The 21,727-nt window shown below is 41.1% G+C and overlaps 1 protein-coding gene across 2 annotated transcripts in view; it reads left to right on the top strand.

Moving 5' to 3' along the window:
- Nucleotides 1-21,727, top strand: part of AIMP1 (aminoacyl tRNA synthetase complex interacting multifunctional protein 1) — an 84,929-nt gene that overhangs the window by 15,870 nt on the left and 47,332 nt on the right. Inside the window, exon 1 of one of the 2 annotated variants that reach the window (XM_090036753.1) lies at nt 19,413-19,539. The exons of the other annotated variant lie outside the window; for it this stretch is intronic. The gene's annotated coding sequence lies outside the window, so the exon portion shown is untranslated. Of the gene's footprint in view, nt 1-19,412; nt 19,540-21,727 lie in introns of those variants that run through there. 2 annotated transcript variants of the gene reach the window in all.

The following is a 21,727-nucleotide window of genomic DNA, read 5'->3' as shown; positions in this document are numbered from 1 at the left end:
TAGGGCTATACTGTGATCAATGGGAGAATTCCATACAGCAAGGGGAATCATCCATTTGTCTGTTTCAGAGGATTCCTCGCGCTCTCTAAGTTTACAAGCATATTTATACTTAAGACAGAGAAAGAGGAAAAAAACCCACGACCTTGGAGAAACAAAACAATAGTAAATTACACAGACATTTAGGAAGTTTACTTAAACAAACCATCTGTGCATGGGGTAATATATCAAGACAGACCAAGGCATGCAAGATTCCTTATCTCAGAACATACAACTGAAATAAGCAGTATCAGCACTTCTGGTCTCTTTCTGTTTTTGTAGTCAAGTAGGCCGGAAGCCAACTAAATTTACTCCTACAGCATTGAAGCAATTGAGCATCAATAGAGCAAATTCACATTTGCTGTTCACTGAGTAGCAGAGATGGGTGTTCAGTTATGTGGGATAAGGAGATAAAAAACAATATCTGGATGAGTTTGCAGCCTCAATGTCCTCTCATCACAGCAGCCAGGAAAGGGGCACAGCAGGAGTAGTAATATGGAGGGCTCTGTGGGAAGACTCAAGTAAAAACCTGTATCTTTTTCAGATGCCAAGACATTCTGGTAATAGAGGATAGAGTACCTACTGGGGGGGGAGATAGGGGATTCCTATTTCTCAGAAACCTAGTAAACAGCTAGTGCTATGAAAAATGGACTCCTAGGGTGAGAATCCTTTCTCCTTCCCATCATTAATATGTATTAAGTGGTTCTAGGCTTCCAGCCATGGAATTCTCTTGGACTGCTTCAAGTAGTAGAAGTCTAATGTCCTGACTAACAGTTAAGGCTTAATTATATGGTAATTTGTGGGCATTGAAATATCAATGCATTCATCATAGAGGTGTACCAATAGAGATTTTTTGGGCTGATATCCATGGCCAATGTTTAACAAGCTGTATTGGTTGATACCAATCCAATATGCAGCCCAGAAACTTGGAGAGTAGTGTCCAGCTGGTAAGTCTGTTGTGGGGAAAGGGACTGGGGGGGGAAAGGGACATGGGGGAGAGATGGAGACATTTATTAGCAACATTATCGGTTGGCCACATAAGCCAAAAAAAGCCAGTTGCTAATATTGTCAATTTTCCTTATAGTGCTTAGCAATATGATATGGGACTGATGTATCAGAGCACCTCTAATTTATCATTTTTATTTATAAACTAATACTCAGTGTATTTGCATTGGATTTTATTCTACCACATCTCTGTGTTTCATTTTCTCTATTTTACTTTTTCCTTTATCAAATATATTACTTGTTTCCATTTTGCTTTGCCAGCAAAGTCCAGGCAGTCTTTAAAATGTTCTTTGAAACCAGGTTTCTGCATCTTTTATAACCTACAAATTTTATTGCTAGGGATTAGCACTACGTTATATGTTAGTCTGCTGTTGTTAATGAGCCCGTTGCAGCTTTTGTCTGGAATTCAAAACAAAGGCCAAAAGCAGGTGATGATTTAAAATTTCAGGTTTCTTTTAGAATCATGTGGAGTTGGTTTAGGCTGTGATGCTTCAAATAAATATATTCTGTGATTTAAATTCTGAAGTGTCTTTTTCATGCATGTCCAGAGTTTGCACAAGAAAATAATTAACTCTTGCAAAGGAGGAAGGTTAATAAAGACACAGATGTGGTATTTAGCATCATTTTGGAAATGTCTGACTTGAGTGGAAATAAGTACAAAGTGACATCCTGCAGTGGAGGGCAGCCTTTTTGTTGGCCACAAGTTAGCTTCAAACCTCCCCAAGTACCATTCTGATCCACTTTTCCTGCCTGATCTGATGCTGTAGTTTTTGTTCCCAGCCCTGTGCTCCCTGCCTAATCTGTTGCCCTGCTTCCTTTCCTGTGCTCCTTGTCTAATCTGATACTTTGCTTTCTGCTCCCTGCCCTGTCTTCCATTGTGTTCCCTGCTCCCTCCCCAATCTTCTGCATGCCACACAGGCTGCCTGTGCCATTTGTACCCATGCTATATCTTGGCCACCTCTAATGTATTGTATGAATAGGGTGTGAGAGAGAATTTAAAAAGTAGTTTTAAGTATGTACAAAGCTAAAAGGGAAGATGGTAGAAAAAGGCAGGTCTGCTTCTTTCTACTTTTACAGAGGGAGAGCAGAGGACTTAAATTTTTAACTGCTCTTTTGCCTCGGTCTTCAGCAAAAGGCATAATAGCAACTAGGTGTGATAGCAGTTAATGAGAAAAGGGAGAGGTTATGAGGCAAAATTCAGAAGGAATTTGATCACCTTGATCTGGAATGGAAAGAGATATTTAGCGAAGAGTACTGGAAGTTGAGACTTAAGTTCTTATCCCATGTTGCTTCTGACTTTCTGTAACCATGAACAAGACCCTGTTACACTTCTCCTGTTTGAGGGGCATAAGGATTTAGATTAATGCTCGTAAAGTGTTTGAAGATCTTTAGATACATGTCACAGAAATATTTTTATATCAACAGCATTAATAAGATTTGTATTTGAACCGGATTTATTACCGTACTTAATCAAATACAAGATGAAGCTTTTTCCTCCAATCAGCATAGGGGAAAAAGCCACTTGTTTTAAAATAAATACAGTGAACGCTGAGCATGACTAAAGTACATGGCCAATACTGATGGCATCCTACTGTGAGGGTAAGTTTTTGTAGCCTGTCTGAATAAGATGTATGTATGGTAATACCCATTAAGTGCAGTCCCCCTCAGCACTGACTCGTTTTCAAGTCATGGTGAGCCACTACATTGTATATATTTAAACTTCCTCTTCACTCCCACAACTGAACTACACATTTCTTTCACAGTTCTAGTTATTTCTGTTTCCTCATCATCCTTAAACATCTAGCAAACATCACCAAATGAGGCCCTGAATACTTCATTACCAAGCAAGTTCATTACCCTTTTTTGTCTATTGCAAACAATTAGTGTGGCCCCACCCTCAATGAGGCAAAGCTCTACACCTCATCTACATATACATTTTTGGAGGATCCCAAGAATACCTGGTTCCAGTTCTGAGTGGGGGGCTAACTAGTACATGGGTCTTTTGTGGGGGTATCTAAAGTACATACACATACAGAGTAGTGCTGAACTTTGGGGTCACCATGGGGTGAAACACTGTTGACTCTGATAGGGCCCAACCCAATGAACTGTATGGTAAATCATGAGCCTCTTGGCTTTGGACTTCTATCATGCATAGTTAATACTATAAGTAGAGGAGGCTGCTTTAAAGTGTGTTTGTGAAGTACCTGTACTAAAATTTGCAGCAGTTTAAAAATCAAGGTATGATGCACCAATTCTGGATGAATTAAGTCTATGAGTACCCACAGGAGATTTCTCTGTATATAAATTACTAAAGGTATGCTTATTTCAAGGTTAGTATTTTCACATTTGCTCCTTGCTTCCATGTGCTCAGGGACAGGATGGTGTGACAGTAAGGAGGTAAGGGGCTACCTGCCACTGTATGAAAACTATTACAGTTATGTTTAATTTCATGGTCAGTGTTTTCAAATTTATTATTTACTTCCATGTACTCAGAAAGAGCAGGGTTTGACAGGAAGGGTGTGAGGGAGGGAGCACGGTACAGGCCACAGGGAGAAGAAGTTGGGGGTGGGGAGCAGAAAGCAAGGTGACTACCTGAGCCCCTTCCCCCCAGGTTGTTTCCCCTGTTGTAGCAGTGCGAGGGGGACAAATTCAAGGCAAACCTCCAACCATTATGTTGTATACTTGAACATTATAAAAAATTTATACAAAATTTCCATGTAATCTAAATATGGGGGTCATCTTATAACTAGGATTGTCTTATAGTTACATAAAGATGGTATTTTCTTTTACTTAGACTTAACGTACATATTTAAAAAATGATTTAATACAAATTATGTTCCAGTCTGTACATTGAAATCACTTAAAACATATAAATGGCAAATATGCTACATCTTTGAATCTTTGCCAAAACTTGAGTTGCAGACTATGCTTTTCCATATAAGAAAAGAATTGGAAGGAGCTGGGAGGGAGGTGTTCACTTCAGAGGGCAGTTTCATAAATATCACTTTATGTCACATATTATATTCATGCTTTGTGAGGGCCCAAGAATTATACTGTTGTGTGAAAGGTGTAAGAGACTGGCAGTTATCATCACAGCACTGAAACCGAACCCCAGCAAGATGTTTCATAGATTTCATAGACATCAGGGCTGGAAGGGTCCTCGGGAGATCATCGAATCCAGCCCCCTGCCCAAAGGGCAGGAAGTCAGCTGGGGTCATAGGATCCCAGCAAGATAAGCATCCAATTTACTCTTGAAGGTGTTCAATGTAGGTGCTTGAACCACCTCCGCTGGCAGACTGTTCCAGACCTTGGGGGCTTGGACAGTAAAGAAATTCTTCCTTATGTCCAGCCTGAAACGGTCTTGCAGGAGTTTGTGACCATTCGACCTCGTCATCCCTTGGGGCGCTCTGGTGAACAAACGTTCCCCCAGATACTGGTGGTCACCCCGATAAACTTATAGGTGGCCATCAGATCACCCCTGAGCCTACGCTTTTCCAGGCTAAAGAGTCCCATGGCTCTCAGCCTGTCATCATAAGATCTGTTTTCCTGACCTCTGATCATGCGCGTGGCTCTCCTCTGGACTCTCTCAAGCTTCTCCACATCCTTTTTGAATTGTGGAGCCCAAAACTGGACACAGTACTCCAGCTGCGGCCTGACCAAGGCCGAGTACAAGGGGAGAATGACGTCCCGGGATTTGCTCGAAAAGCATCAATGGATGCACGCCAGCATTTTGGTCGCTTTACTAGCCGCAGCATCGCATTGGAGGCTCATGTTCATCTTGTGGTCAATGATGACCCCCAAGTCTCTTTCTTCTGTAGTGCTAACCAACGTAGCACTGCCGAGCCTATAAGGGTGCTGCAGGTTTTTCCTCCCAAGGTGGAGAACCTTGCATTTTTTGGTGTTAAACACCATGAGGTTCTCATCTGCCCATTTGCTGAGCTTGTCCAGGTCAGCCTGGATCACCCGCCTGTCCTCTGGCGTGGATGCTTTGCCCCAAAGTTTGGTGTCATCGGCGAACTTGGCCAGTCCACTCCTGACTCCAATGTCCACATCGTTAATGAAGATGTTGAACAGTATGGGTCCCAGGACAGAGCCTTGAGGGACCCCACTGGTCACAGGGCACCACAATGAGTGACTGCCATCAATCACAACCCTCTGGGTCCGACCACGGAGCCAATTTCCCACGCTGATCGTGGTGGAGCCAAGGCCACAACTGGCCAGTTTGGCCAAGAGGTGATTGTGGGATACCAGATCAAAGCTGTTTTGAAATCAAGATATATGACATCAACCTCTTCTCCCTTGTCCAGGTGATAGGTCACCTGGTCGTAGAAGGAAATGAGATTGGTCAAACAAGACCTACCCGCAACAAACTCGTGCTGGCTATCCCTTAGGATGTTAGCCTGGGCCAGTCCCATCCAACCGCCTCTTAAAAACCCCCAGGGTAGGAGCCAGCACCACTTCTCTTGGAAGTTGGTTCCAGATCCTAGCCGCCCTGACCATGAAGTAGCGCTTCCCGATATCTAGCCTAAACCTGCCCTCTGCCAGCTTGTGACCGTTATTCCTGGTCACTCCTGGCAGTGCACGGGGGAATAGTGACTCCCACAATGCCTGCTGATCCCCCCCTGACTAGTTTATCACAGGCCACTAGATCGCCCCCCCCCCCCCCCCCGCCTTCTCTTTTGGAGGCTGAACAGGTTCAGGTCCCGTAGCCTCTTCTCATAGGGCCTGCCCTGCTCTCCCCTGATCATGCGAGGGCCCTCCTTTGGACCCTCTCCATGTTGTCCACATCCCTCTTGAAGTGCGGCGCCCAGAACTGGATGCAGTACTCCAACTGCGGCCTGACCAGTGCCGCATAGAGGGGGGAGGATCACCTCTTTGGACCTATTGAGATGCATCTGTGGATGCATGACACGGTGTGGTTGGCCTTCCTGACTGCCTCCCCACACTGCCGGCCCATGTTCATCTTGGAGTCAGTTATGACTCCAAGATCCTTTTCCGCTTCCGTGCTGAGGAGGGGGGAATTCCCTAACCTGTAGGTATGGTGCCAGTTGTTCCTCCCCAGGTGCATAACCTTGCACTTGTCTGTGTTGAATCCCATCCTATTCACATCCGCCCACCCCTGTAACCTGTCTAGGTCTGATTGTAGCCTGATGCTTCCTTCTAGTGTGCCCACATCCCCCCACATCTTAGTGGCATCAGCAAATTTGAACAGGGTGCTTTTTACCCCCTCATCCAAATCACTGATGAAGCTGTTGAACAGTGCGGGCCTGAGGACCAAGCCCTGCGGAACCCCACTGCCCACGTCCTTCCAGGTTGAGAAGGACCCATCCACTACCACCCTCTGGGTGTGGCCCTCCAGCCAGTTGGCGACCCAATTGACTGTGTGGGTGTTGACACTACAGTCCCCCAGTTTCTTAATGATAACGGGGTGAGAGACAGTGTCGAATGCCTTCCAGAAGTCCAGGAAGACTATGTCTACTGCTACCCCTGCATCTAATGATCTGGTAATCTGATCGTAGAAGGCCACCATGTTGGTCTGACAGGACCTGCCCCTGATGAACCCGTGTTGGTTGCACCTAAGTATGCAGTCCCCTACTGGCCCCTCATGGATGTCTGCCAGCATAATTTTCTCAAACAGCTTGCCTAGGATTGAGGCAAGACTAACTGGCCTATAGTTTCCTGGGTCCTCCTGCCTCCCCTTTTTGAACATGGGAACCACAATGGCCCTCTTCCAGTCCTCTGGGACCACACCAGAGCACCACGAGTGCTCATAAAGCCATGACGGGGGTCCTGCAATGACCACGGCCAATTCCTTTAGAACTTTAGGGTGGAGATCGTCCGGGCTGGCTGACTTGAATACGTCCAGCCCCTCCAGAAGCTCCCTAACTAGTTCCTCGCTAACCTGTGGCCCAGGTGTGCCTCCTCTGGAGCCCCAGGGGGGTCCAGCAGGGAGGTGGCTGTTCTGGTCCCTACTTAGGAAGACAGAGGCAAAGAAATCGTTAAACATGTTAGCTTTGTTGTCTGGCATGACGACCAAATTTCCCAACGTGTCCTGCAAGGGCCCCACATTACCCGGGACCTTCTTTTTCCCCCTATGTATTTAAAAAAGGATTTCTTATTGTCCTTAATCTGAGAAGCTAGTCCTAATTCCATCTCTGCCTTGGCCTTCCTAACTGCCCCCCTACATCCCCGAGTGACTGCAGAATAGTCATCCCTTGTGATGACCCCTTCTTTCCATTGGGTATATGCCTCCTTTTTAGCAAGGAGACATTCCTGGATGCTTTTGGTGAGCCGTGGAGGCTTGTGTGCTCTCCTGCTCCCTTTGATTCTCGTTGGGATTACCTTCCTTTGGGCTTGGAGGATTGCCTCCTTAAGGAGCAACCACTCTCCTTGGTCATCTGGCTCCCCTCCCCTCTGGGACCTCAGCACATCCCCAAATATCCTCCTTAGCTCATTGAAGTTTGCCCTCCTGAAATCTAGGGCTGCTTCCTTACTGCATGCCTTTGCCACCTTGCGCTGGATGGTAAATTCCAGCAGGCGATGATTGCTGTCGCCCAGGTGGTCGAGCACCCGCAGCCCCCTCACCAGGTCATCACCCGTGGCCAGCACTAGGTCCAACAAGGTGTCTCCCCTGGTGGGGCTGTGCACCTCCTGGGTTAGATGGAGGTCCTGCACTCTGGCCAAGAACCTACGTGAGCGTTCAGACCTGGCTGACTGTTCTTCCCAGCAGATGTCCGGGAAGTTCAGGTCCCCCATGACTACCACATCTTTAGCCTTCACTACCTCTGTGAGCTGACCCAAGAATTCCTGGTCAAGCTCTTCCCGCTGGTTGGGAGGTCTGTAGTAGACCCCCAGTGTTAAGTCCCTTTCCCCTCGACTGCCTTGTACTCTAACCCAAAGCACCTCAGAGTGCCCCTCCTCTGACTCCTTGCTAATTGACGAGGATGTATGTTCCTCCTTGATATAGAGTGCCACTCCCTCACCCCTCCTTCCTATCCTGTCCCTCCTGTACAACCTATAGCCCTTGACATTTACCACCCAGTCATGTGTAGAGTCCCACCACGTTTCCATAATCCCCACTATGTCCGGGCTGGTGTCAGCCATCAGGAGGGTAAGTTCCTCCTGCTTGTTTTCCATGCTACAAGCTTTTGTGTGGAGGCATTTGAGGCCTCCTGTGGATGTGTGTACTGTCCCCCTAGTCCCAGCGTTCCCCCATTGCTTACCTGTTCGCTCGTTGGGCAGGGCTGGGCTGTAGTTGTGGGTGTTGTTTGGTCTGGCAGTCTGATGTTTCCTCCACCCTCATCTTCCCCTTCCCGGACGAGCCTAGTTTAAAGCCCGCTGGAGGAGGTCCACCGGCCTAGAAGAGAACACACACTTACCTTTAGGGGAAATGTGGACCCCATCCCATCCAAGCATGTCTCTCGTCATGATGTGCCGGTCTTTCACTCTTACTTTCTAGCCTCTCCCTACCTGAACTTTGGTTGGCTCAGGTGTCAAATTTATGCAGAAGTTTCTGTGTACAAAAGATCTGAAGTCTTTATTTAATAAAAATCCATTTTGTGTATAAATTTGTGTGCTTAATTAAATTCTAGTTCTCTTAAAGCAACTGTGACATGCATCATTAATTATATAGTAAATAAATTTTTTTTTATTTTAGTACACAAGTTGCCTTCACATATAACGTGGTGTTGTTTCCAAATGTCTGCAGTCCAGGTTACCAAAGACAAAACCTGTTTAACAAGATACTTATATACAGCATGTTGTGCTTTTTTGGGTTGGGGGGGGGGAGTATAAATATGAAAGGTAGATTAGAGCCTCATAGTAATCTATTGATTAGTTCCTGAAAATTCTGCTTTCTTCATGATTTGAGGTTTCTTGTGTTTCTTAAAAAAAAAAGAATCGTAGCTCTTCTGGTTCTGAAAACAGCTGAAGCAACGCTGCCTTGTTGGCTGCATCCACACAAGTGTGCATGTTTAGTTCCTGGAGACAACTAGCAGTGGGACACTCTGTGCTGCTGCTAGTTGTTCCTGGGGAATGCCTGTGCCACGGACCCTCTGGTATGCACCAAGTTATCCCAAGTGGGGTAGGGGAGGCTAGAGCCAGCACTAGGCTGGCCCCAGCAGCCTGACCTGGGGGCCTGGTGGGCTGCAGCAGCAACAATCCTGCTGCTCAGAGCCTGGCTAGCAGCTGGAGTGTAGTTCCAGCTGTCCAGGCTCTGGTTTTGAGAAGCAAATGCTGCCCCTCCCCCCTTTTTTTGGCCCCTGATATCCAGGGGTCAACCCCCCCCGTGCTGCCCCCTTTCAGTGTGGACAATAGCTGACATGTCTGCAGCGCCACATACTGCATGGCTGCGCTTCTCTGGACACAGCCCTTGTGACTTCAAGGAAATGACTTCAGTGCTTCTTTTGGAGGTTAGAGTTTTGGAAGAAATCAAGTAGCAGGATCATAGGCAGTGTCTGCTTCTGTTCAGAATGCTACTAGCATAAATCGAAGTGACAGCTTTTTATGCTGCTGCTTAGGAAAACCGTGTGTATGAGCAAAGGCAAGCAGAATGATTATTGAAAAAGAGAACTAACACACAATGAAGGAAGTTAAAGTAATGGAAACTGCTTTCCTACCCTTCTTTACTAAAGCCAGGTGTTTGTGAGAAAAGGGAGTGATTTTAATACATCTTGAAATAACCAGCCAATTCCAGAAAGGAGGAATCAGGATGTGCAAGTTAATTAAAACTTGATTAACCAGATATCAATCCTGAGCAAAATAATGGAAAAGTTAATACAGGACTCAAACTGACAAAGAATTAAAAGACAGGAATGTAGTGTCATTAACATAATTTCATGGGAAATATTTTTCCACAAACATGCAATCTCCTGAAATTTTGATAATGGCAACCACATTAATAAAATATATTCTGTAAGGTATTTGATTTTTTTTTTTTAATTAAAATTTAACATTATACAATATTACTAGACTACAGCGGATTGTGAACTAGGCGACTGACAGACTTCAATTATTAATTGTCAATGGGGAATCATTTACTGATCATGTTCCTATAGGCAAAACTATTCAACATTTTTAAAAGTTTGGATAAATAATGAAAAAATGACTGCTGATAAACCCTTCTGATGACACACATTGTTGGAAATGTAAAAAAGAGAAGGCAAGGTTGTCATTATGGAGCGATCTGAATGCCTCGTTAACTTGAATCTGTTCAAAGAATATTTTGTTTTAATGTAGTCAGATGCAAAATTATACATCCAAGAGCAAGGAATGCAGGCCATGGCTACAAAGTTGAGGACTGTACTGTACCTGGGAAGCAACAACTCTGAAGAGATTTAAGGGATAAAGTGGAAAAGCAGCTGAACATGGGGTTCCTAGCTGCAGAAAAGGGCTAATGAATTGGATGACAAGATAGGAGAATGGTAAGTAGGAGCAGAGCCAATTTTATCACTATGCTCAGCAACAGCGAGATCAAAATACAATATTGTATACATCTCTGGTGCTTGAAATCAAAATGATAAGTTGGAGTGTGCTGAAAAGGCTAGAGAAAATGGCCGGCACTGTGGGACTTGAAACTCCATCCATTTCACTTCCCCAGTAATAGTCAAGAAAGTTTTGGGAGCGCGGAGAAAATAGAGGAGAAACTGAAATATTTTTCTTCGGGCAGAGGAGAGAAGACATATTCATTATTAATCAGATGAAGCTTCCTACAGGATCCAGAAACAGCACCTGAACAGAAATCTCAGGTTCTTCATCCTTATCTTCTACAAATAATAATGAGTCCTGAATTTCTCACAGGAGCATAGCTTTGCCACTAGGACCTCTCACCTGATAGTTCACTATCCTAATCCTGGCTGATAGAATTAGCCTGCCATTGTTTTCAGGGTCTGATTTTAAAATGTTTAATGATGTCAGTTAAGCAATACATGTGGTTTTATGTTTGCCTTGTGTAAAAGAAATAAATACATAATTTTATCATGTATCCATCTATCTGTGTGTGTGTATGAATGATATTTCTGGTATCAGCAACAAATTTCTAAGCTGTAATTCCATACAATTTTTTGTACGTATGAAGAAAAGTAGAGACATAACTTGGGACAAAAAAGCATTATATGGGCTCACGCTTGCTTACATACTGTCAAGCTTTGTACTTAGACTAAAAAGAGTTATTAAAGAACAAAACCCAGATGACATGGAAAATATTGATGAGGGAAAACAGCAACAAATTGTCCTCTCAAGCAGCACATTACAAGTAAATTCTATTGGTTTTTATGGAAATGTAGTGTATTAATAAATAAGCTGCAGCCAGGGTGTAGTTCTACAATAGCATACTTTTCAGTACCTAATGTTTAAATTGTTTTCATGTTTCACTGAGTTTCTGCAAAGCATTATACCAAGTATATGCTAAGTCCCAATGAAAGAATTGTATAAATAAAATATCCAGTTGGTGTAATTGACTTGGTTAGAACTGTAAAATTATCTAACTGATTATGTGCCATTAGCACCTGAGTGACTATGAAATTTTTATCCATTAAACCATCTGTCACTTATTTCCTTACATTTTTTTCACCTACTTCCAAAGCTATTCCTTCTAAATGAGTTCTCTTCTATTTTTTTCCATCACATTGAAGGTGAAGTCACCAAATTGTTTAGGAAGGGGGTGTGAGACTAAGGTATACTCCCAAATAAGGCATTCTGATTGCTTGGCAAGAAAAATATTTTAAAGTATTTAAAGTCCAACTAAAGACAACCCTATTGAGCTGCTAAAATTTGGATGAAATGGTCTTGTGGATGATGCGGGGAGTAAGCCCCATACCCTAAGGCCCTAGGGCTGACAGCCAAGTATCATTGCTTGTCAGCCCTAGACATGGTGGTGGAAACTAGTAATAAAGTCTTCTGATTTAAAGGCATGTTTTATGAAATGGACATGGGATCAGAAAAGTGTCATGTCTGAATTATACACCTGAGGCAGAAAGATTCCAGATCTGTCACCTGGGTTTTCCATTGAAAGAACACTTCTGAAACACCCCCATAAGCAAGGACGCTAATTAAAAAGATTTTAGATGTAACAGGCCTGAATTCTGTCTTCCTAGGCATACTGAAGGTAGTTCTGGCTCCTCCATCTGGAACTATTGTCCAAAAAATTCTTTTGGACAGCTATCAAGCTTGCATGTTTGAAGCGGGGGGCATGTATTTCATAAGATTTATGCTTTAGACCATTCCTTCATGTTGGCAAAGACAATTTGAACTTCATGGGGAAGACCTGAGCCAGACCCGAAAGTGTCTTGAATGCCATAGGCATCCAAGTCCATCTGACATTTAAGTAACTGCTACTTTTTCATGTGTCTTAAAATGGTTGAGGTTGGGCAGTAGTTGCCAGGCTTTTAGTTTTGGCTTAGCCCTTTGTATACAAAACTTACTGGCATATTCCCTAAGAAAGGCAATAATAATGGCTACAACTTACTAAAACCAGCCAAGAATGACCAAGAGTGATAGATAGTGAATTTTGAGCATCCAAGTTACCATTGATATTCTCATTCAAATGTGACCAAACCAACAAGAAGGAGTTTGTGAATTGAATGCTTTTGGTTCTTCTAATCAAAGGGTCAGCCAGTCTCCTTTGACTTCTTGTCCAGACAAACCAATAAACTAGTCATCTCGATTAGTGATAAAGTAATACCATACTGTGAAAATCTTGTGTTATTCAGATCATGCTACTGAAAAGAGGTGGTCTAATTGGTTTTACATTCTCTAAATGAGACCAAATAGTATTTCCTAACAATTTCTTCTCTGCATAAAGCCTTTGCACATAAAAAGAATGGTTTTCAGATGGTTTGCCTATCTTTTTGTGTTTTATCTGTTTCCTATGAATTTCCATCAAATCACAGGGATCCGAAGCTTGAAGTAGTAACTCACAAATGCCAACCAGAATTCAGGTGAAGGATCAGAATGGTGGAGGTCTTTCTAGTGATTGAAAGAGAATGTCTGAAACAGTCACATGCTGACTAAAAGGATCGGGTTTAGTGTATTAGATAATTTTGTCTTTGGGAAGTATTCTAAATATACTTCCCATGCATGCTAAATATGTTATCTGACCTGAGGTTGATTAATCAGTTTAGGAAAAAGCAAAAAGCTTTCCTAGTTCTGGGTAGCAACACTTCTGCCATAATAAAGTAAATGCTTGTTCAGGGAGCTGGGCCCTTCAAACAGTAATCTATAGTAGTTTTAAAAAGAAGGTTTAAAAAGAAGCTGAACAAGTTACCCTGTGTGTATAGCTTCAGTTGGTTTCTGTAAGACCAAACCAATTCAAATATCCATCCCCTACCTTTCACTGGATGTTGGTGGCATTTAAGCTGAGGAAGTCTCCTGGAAAGTAGCAAGATTGCTCACCTTGGGAGTGTACAGAAGTACTAACTTTCTGACAGTTAAGCTTTCTTAACTTTTTTTTAAGGCAGCTTACTGTCAGAGCCCATACATGTTTGTGAAGCAGAGTCAGCTTAAGTGCAGTGCAAGATAACACACCTCCAAGGTGTATTATCTTGAGCTGCATTAAGTCTGTTTAGTTCACAGGATGTCTGCCACCATGCCAAGGAGCTGTGGCTTATTTTAAGGTGGCTTACTTTAAATGTATGCACCCCTTATGTATAAAGGAGGATTTACCTCTATTGTGTCTGTTTTTTTCTGAGACTTGAAAAAATGTATGGGGTACCTAAAAGCTTGTCTGTGCCCCTCCCAACTATACAGCTGGTCCAATAACAGATATCACCCACAAAAATCCTGCCTATTATATTTTTAGTCAATTATTGCAGCTACGTTACCCCAACGCTACCCAAAAGCTTCCCTTGCCCTTCTCTCTTTCCCTTTGTCCTTTCCTTTTGGAGGAAATAAACCAGTTTTATCTAGATCTAGGTTTGGTGAATATCTAACGATTGGGTAAGATATCAATCTACAACCCCCCCCCAAAAAAAAAAAGAAAAAAAAAAGGCCCTTTACCAGAAAAGGAACTTTGTCAGTTTAACCCAGCTCCCCAGCATCTGTATATATTGCATGCTTCAGTGGGGCGTTTTGGTGCTTTTATTTAATAACTTATTCAATCAGCTGTAGCTGAAAGTGCCAAAAAGCCCCAGTGAAGCATGTGAATACATACAGATGCTGGGTAAGATGGGTCAAACTGACGTAATTCGTCTTCTGGGCATGTGCTGCACTCAGCTTAAGGGCACACCGAGCTGAAAGTAAAGCACCATTTTGGGGGGGGGGGGTTGGTTTTTCCATATCTCTCAGCAGCCAATGTGATGTGTTTATATTCATAGCCCATTCCAGATGCTACTTTTGCTTACTTGATCAACTAAAGTATGTCATTTGACTTTGAATTGCTAAATTCACAGCAGGTACAAAGCATGTTTCAAGTAGATGTTTCCCTTTTAAAATGTAGCTTCCAAGTTTCCTGTCAGCATGATGCAAAGCAGCATGATGTCATTTATATGTAAAGAAAAGGGAAAGCACTTTTTGGTTGTAATAAAAAATACTATTTTGTTTGGTAACGTGCAGCTGTTACAAATATTTCGTATTAGACTTTAGGAATACTAGGATTGTTATTCTGACACTGTTGAAGTTATTTATTTAGATATGCACTATACTTCTGTGTAGATGTAAGTATAAAATAGAAAATGTTGAAGGATATTTCTTTAAATAAGAGGTACCTGTGAGGACACGGCTTCTGACATGCTGAAAAAAAAGTAATGCTAAAAGTGAGCAGCAACCTTAGAACGCTCAATAATAACAGATAATCAGACAGCACAGAAATAAACCAAATGTGGTGGGGATTTTTTGTTTCCTTGCTTTTTTTCTATGCATTGTCTCAAACCGTATTTGCTTCTTTGGAAATCCCACTAAAACACTAGATCCTACAGGCTCACTAAAATGAGGTGCTCTCAAACTTCCCTATCTTATCACTGGCTTGAATTGTTTTCTAGTATAAAATGACAGCGATGATAATATGACTGGTGATGATATTTAGGTAAATTTAGCATTTGAATTCCAGCATTCTGCTTTTCAGTATTGTATTTGAAGTAATATCACTGAAGTCAGTGCAAGGTGAAGGCAAAGGTGACTTGCACAGGAGGAATCTCATCTCATCTACTTGTTGTTCTCTCCCCTGCTACTTACTTACGCCTTCCATAATTACGCTCCACATAAGTGCACTTTATTGCTCATTAGCAATACAGTATGTCCCTATAGGAATTTGTTTTCAGACCCTCTTGTTTATTCTTCCTCGAATATTTGTTATGTCCTGTTTCTCCTGCTGTCCCTCTCAATCACTCTTGTCCTCTACTTCAAGGATAGGGTTTGAAGTAAATATATAACTTGGTAAATAAGTTGACATCTTTAATAGCCTCTTGTCCTTCAGCTGTACTCTGGTATGCTTTTTCTAGTCTTTTGTGCTATACTGTGTGTAATATGCAGGAGATTGTCAGGTGCACACCTTCCTAAAACTTGGGAAAAGGCATGAAGAATACTAAGCATCACAAAGGATAACAAGTAAATAAAGGTCATCTTTATTGCATGTTTGAATGCTCAAGTAACGAGAAAATTGAAAATCAGTGTCAATATTGCACACAATCATAAGCGTTAATTATGGATCATCTTACATATATGAATATGACAGACAAGGGAAGGCATTATCTTTCGCATGTCATTGCTATGGTCATCAAGCACGGACTTCTATTAAATGATGTTTGAAGAGGAAGATGTTGGTCAAGTTGATGCATTTTACTGAGCAAACCCATGAGTTGTTTCATCTATTTTGCCATTTGTAGTCTCCAAAGAAAATGCTGCTACTTGAATGAATGAAATGGCGGGGGAAATTTGAGGATATGCAATTTTTCCTGTGCTGAGTACATGTGGGCTGATTTAATCAGAGTGATGGGAACTATCTTCAGAACAAGTAATTTTTGATAAGCCTAGCATTTACATTTTTTTAATAACGAACTATTCAACCTCTGGGATTATTTTGTCCCTAAGCCCATTTTGTAGCATACATGTTTGCAAACTAATTGGTAGCTCTAACAAAGAGTTTAAAGGGCAGTTGGTAATAGGATTTGCATTGGAGATTTACAGACAAACTTAATGATAGGGTCAGAACATGGGCTTCTATAATAATTCATTTCCACTGAAACAAAAAATAACTTGAAAAAATAAATTTGACAGCAAAAGAACTCTTCTGTGCTTGTTAACTTTTATATGCTAGTTAACTGGAGTTTTTTGGTCCCCATGTTAAAATTGGATCCCTGTCTTAAATGACTCCCTAGTGCATTGTCTCATATCCTAATTATCTGAAAGCAGATCGATTTTCAGATTGTGTTATAAAAAAGTTGCTGACAGTGCATAAAACATACTGATGATTCTTTAAAAAAAACTAGACTTTGCAAACTTCTTCTTGGAGACATTTGATGTGTTTTCTTGGCATAGACTTCCTATTACAGGAGACTTTTCTTTCCATTTCCTTCTCACCAGGAGCTTTCCTGACATAACCTCAGTTAAGCATGAAATGATGTTTTACAGCTTACTTTTTTAGTTCAGGACCCGTCTTTCAGAAATGCTCCCTGGCTATTGGATTTAGTTTATGTCCCAGAGTGTTTCTCCATTACAGTTTAACATATAGCTTTGTTGTGGCATCTCATTTCAGGCTCAGTAGATAAGTGAGTGGATCATTCCAGCAGCCTCAGTTGGCTAGGGCAATGAGGAATTGCTAGTTCAACAAGAGTGTACATACTTGCACATGGCTGAATACACTGACTTCAGTATGCTTAGCAACAGCTGCTCTAGAGGTGAAGGCTATAAGGTCACATTCCTGGTAAGATTACTGTAAATTCTATTTTTTTTTTCCTTTAAATGGTCTGATAATTGCTGAAGGTTACACAAGATGAGAGTCAACACAGAAAGAAAGGATATAAAATCGTAATTCAGGAAAATTTGTCTATCCCTAGCTGTTCTGCTTGGACAAGTCTTTCCATACACTTGTTTCTCATGTTCCTCATTTAAAAAAGGGGGATAATGATTAGAGCCATATGAACATTTTTCAGAAAAGAGTAAAAGTGTTTGAAAAATGCAGATTCAGGAGAAGTGAAACTTTGTGAATTCAGGTGGCAAGGTTCTTTGGGTAGACGTGATATCTTTTATTAGACCAGCTGAGTAGTTGAAACAAAGTTCTTCGCAAGCTTTCGCGTAGGATTCAGTGCAAGAATTCACCCAAGAAATGGGGAGGCGGGATTTGGAAGGGAAAAGTCAACATTTCATTTAAAAAATGTGGAAATGGAACATTACGATTTTTGACACTGGAGTTGTTTCAAGATTGACCTAAATTAAAAATAATAACAATAAGATTAAATGATCCAAATATATAATTAAGTATTGCATTTCAAGTTGAGTGAAAGTGTGGACTCAATCCACAACATTCTTTTCAATGGTTCCTTTTTTTTTTTTCTTTTGGTTTCATGTACACTAGAGCAAAAAATTATTTGCACACTTCTTAAAATCTAGTAATCACTTTGAGATTCACAGAAGAAAAATGAAATAAGATTGTTCCTAAAATGTTGCCCTTTTTGATATATCCCTGTTTGCTTCTAGGGGCAAAGGCACCAATATTTCTTTTTAAACACTTACTTTTGTTCAGTGCAAACTAGTTATAAAGAGATGTTAACTTTCGAGCTTAAAAAAGCCAATTAAAAACACCTCCCTCAAATACCTTCCCATGTCCCAATATTTTTGAAGTGCAACCCCTACTAGAGCCATTTGCTTATTCTATACTATATTATTGTTTCCTCTAATTGATATTTTCTTATTCTTTTTACACAACTGTCGTGTCTTTATTTGTGGATAAGGTGCTAGTATTTTATTCTGGTCAGCCAACTTTATACCTAATGGTTCCTTTCTGCAAATGGTCCTATTGAAGCAAATGGTGTTTTCAGGAACAGTTCCTTAAAAATAATGGAGTTTCATTCTTGTGTAGCTGACGCAAATAAATTTACAGACCTTTTCTGTTGAAGTCCATATTAATTGCGTAGAAGATTGGGGATGGTATCAAATTATAACATAATTTTTCAGGAGACATTAAAAATACTTAGCACATTAAGTAGTACACATGGCATACTTAAGCAAGCATAGAAAGAAAACAAACCCTAAAACCTTGCTTTCGGGGAAAAAAATGTTCTTTAAAATAGTAATCTTTGCTGACGTTTGGGGTAGTGCTTTCATTCTTTCCTCATGAAAGAAATGCCTACTTTTTGCCATTGTCTGAACCATTGAAACATTATTTTTTCCTCTTCCAGGTACTTGGTATTGATAGCAGTTTCACTGCTATTAGGGTACTGTGGTGAGGGGTGTATGGACAAGAACTGGATTGAATAGTGTTCTGGCTTTCAGGAGTACAAGTATACCTCAGTTGCTGTGGCCATTCCAAATTTTACGGGAGTAGAATCCCACTCTTCAGCTCCGCTCCTACAAACATTAGGACTTCTGCAGATCTGAAACCTATGTCCTGTGGTCAGGAATCCAGGACACTTGGCAGAGGGTCTCCTATTAATACACTGGCTGCTATGATGTCTGTCCTGCGAACCTGATGTATGCTATTGAGAATACGGCTGGGTGTGAGCTGGCCAGCCTGCCACTCTAAGCCCTGCTTTTTTCATAATCTAGAACAACAGAAGTTGGTAACCTACAGCCCAGAAGCTAGATTTGGCCTCCAGATGCATTTTATCCAACCTGTCTAACTAGAGTGCTTCAGCATTGTTTGAGCTGCAGGGGGCTTTGCCTGTGTAGTGGCTGGAGAAGCTGTGTTATTGGCTCTTCAGCAGGGAGTGGTCACTGAAGTAATAGTGAAGGCCAGGTTGGGAGTGGCCCATGCAAAGAGCTAAGCTAATTTAAAGCAGCCCCCACTCCAAGACATTGCTCACCCCTGGTCTATGCAGTTGGTCTGCTGTATTAAAGGAACTTTGTGAATGTGGAGGGTTTAGATCTGGTTTGCACTGCAAAGCTCAGCTGAACTCAACATAGATTTATGAGCATCTATGCATAAATAGTAGATACATGGTTGAACAGAATTCAACTTCTGGTTCCAGAACTCAGCTCTGGAATTCTGTGCTCCGGTATATTTGTCTGCCTGTGAGGTCCCTTCAGGACTTTCTCTACCTTTCTAGTTTCTTGGAAAAGAGAAAACACGCAAAATGCTCTTTATGTTTTTAAGTGGGGAAACGTTTCTCAGGACAGTAGTAATTGTTGATCCAAGTCCTGTAACCAGCTTACATGTGGATATGTTCTGATGAAGCCATTTTCTTCCAAAAATATAATGTGGCAGATGCCACTAGCATGCTTTTGAAGTGAAATGTGACTATGAATGATTGACAGGAACCAGTTGCTGCCAGCCCACATTAGCAAATGGCGTGACTGAGAAGCTAATGTCAGCTCTTCATTTCCAAACTGAAATTTTTTTCTCTTCATTAGGTAATGTAGAAAACCACTTCTGGGTCTTCACTGTGTTTTTGTTTTCATTAAAAATGTGTCTTGTTTTCATGTGGAATTCAACTTATCAAATGTAAAACCAGCTCAAGTTAGTGAAGAGAGAGAGCTGAATGTGTGAAATAATTGATTTTCTATAAAATGGACAATACAATTACAAGTCAGATGTTTATACCAATATTTTAAATGAGACTGTTCTACTTCTGTGCCTTAAGGTAGGTAAGGCAGGTATTCTGGACAGTATTTTCCTTAACTGGCTTATGTAGGAGAAAACTCTGTGTTAGTATATGGGGAACATGTAATTGATTCTTGATGAAGTTCTATTAATTTATTTTGGTTTAGCTTTTGTACAGCTCTATATTGTTTGTTTTATATTTCATGAGCTAAAATGGTTATTTTTAGCCCCTGGCACATTTTTTGTTTCGGTGGTTAAAAGCTATCTTTACTTATCATATTAATGTCTTGCTGCAGAATGTTAACTTTGAGAATCTAAAAAGCAAAAATGACCAAACTCGTAAGATTACGACAAAAAATTCCAGAAGATGGCACCAGAAGTTATAAACAGTAACTTGTATGGGGAATTATCAAAGATTGCTAAAAGTACTGTCTGTTAGAGTTGAAGTACACCTCATCTGAACTGCATGGAAAGGAGTCGGTGTTCCTCTCTTTTATTCAATCTACACTGTGTGTTTTCTATTTCTATTTTATTACTGATGCTGAGTTGGCACTTCCATTCTCTCTCTGTCTCTCTCTCCAGATATTTATAAGGGTAGGGAGAGAGAGTTTTTAAAACAGATCCTTTTTAGTAGCTATGAATTCTTCTAAGTTTTTAATAAAAATAATTCTTACTGCATGGTCTTGCAGACCCCAAGAGAAACTGTAACATGGGATTTGATTTTTTTTGAGGAGATAACACATTTTAAAATGTAGCGTTTTGCAAGCAAAATCCTTTTCTTACAAACTCAGAGGGCTCTGAGTGTTTCTCCCTCATTAGCCTAACTTTATAGTTACCAGTTTTGCAGCAAAGCACATAAAACTTTCTTAAAATAAAATTATGGAAACCAAACACACTTACTCTGATCTAACATAAAAATAAAAAAAAAATGCCCTATGTATATTCAAGGAAAGGACTGTCCTCCCCATATTTGGTGTCCAAGAAGCATCAGGATAATCGCTTTGGGGGCCCTTATTCCACGCATTTCATGGGGAATGAGTTTGCTCCTTTCCCCAGGCAATCCCCAACAGATGGGAGCAGTACAAAAGTCTTTTAGGAGTGAACTCCCCTGGGATCCCCCTGACCTTAAAATTCCGTGTATATTGTGTGAGCAGAAGTAAGAGCTGTTATACCTTAAAATAAGACGCACCTAAATCCTATCTGAAGCCACTTACAAAAATCATGGCTACTGTTTATTTCTGATTTCTCAATCGCACTGTCCTTCAATAAGATTTTTTCAGAAGGCAGAGCTGACAATTAGGCATCTTTTTTTTCTTAACCTGCCAGTTTTAAACTGCAAACTTTTCCTTCTGAAAGATTTATTTGGGTGTAGAACACAGCCTGAAGGTGCAAAGGAAAAGTTTTGAAGTTGATGATTCCTGAAAACCAATCACACTTTTAGAGCCTGTGCTTATTTCTGCATTATCAGTTAACCTTACATTAGGATCAAGTTCAAACTTTCCATTCAAGTATCAGGCCCAGATTTGCTTTTTTTTTTTTGCTTTTTAAATTTATAAAATAGGTAGCACCTTTTTTTGTATGAAAGAATTAGTGGTTGGAAGTGGTGATCAGCTAATTAATTGTCAACATACAGGCCCTACGTATTTCACATTTCAAGATGGAGGGACGACTGTAGGAAGACTAGGAAACTAGGACAACAAGAGAACATGCTAGGTCCCATAATTAGGTAAAAGATTTAAGAATGAGATGGTAACTCTTCTTACCAAAATAAGATATAATTCTGAAACTTCTCAGGGAGAAATGGCAGCATACTACACAAGCAAGGGTGACTTGTGGTATATTTTTCACCTAGAAAACCATGACTGCATGCTTTTAACAATAGAAAAGTATATTTTTGTTACTTTTAACTTGCATCATGAAGCCTAAAGCTTCATGCGAATGCTGTTACTCCTTTCAATCTTTCTCTGATTTTTTTTTTCAGCATTTTATTCCTAGAAT

The sequence above is a fragment of the Crocodylus siamensis genome, chromosome 2 (genome assembly GCF_052110815.1).
Source record: "Crocodylus siamensis isolate JL-2025a chromosome 2, ASM5211081v1, whole genome shotgun sequence".
In the NCBI taxonomy this organism is placed as follows: Eukaryota; Metazoa; Chordata; order Crocodylia; family Crocodylidae; genus Crocodylus; species Crocodylus siamensis.
The sequence above is the reverse complement of the archived record's forward strand: the minus strand, read 5'-3'. Positions and strand labels throughout refer to the sequence as shown.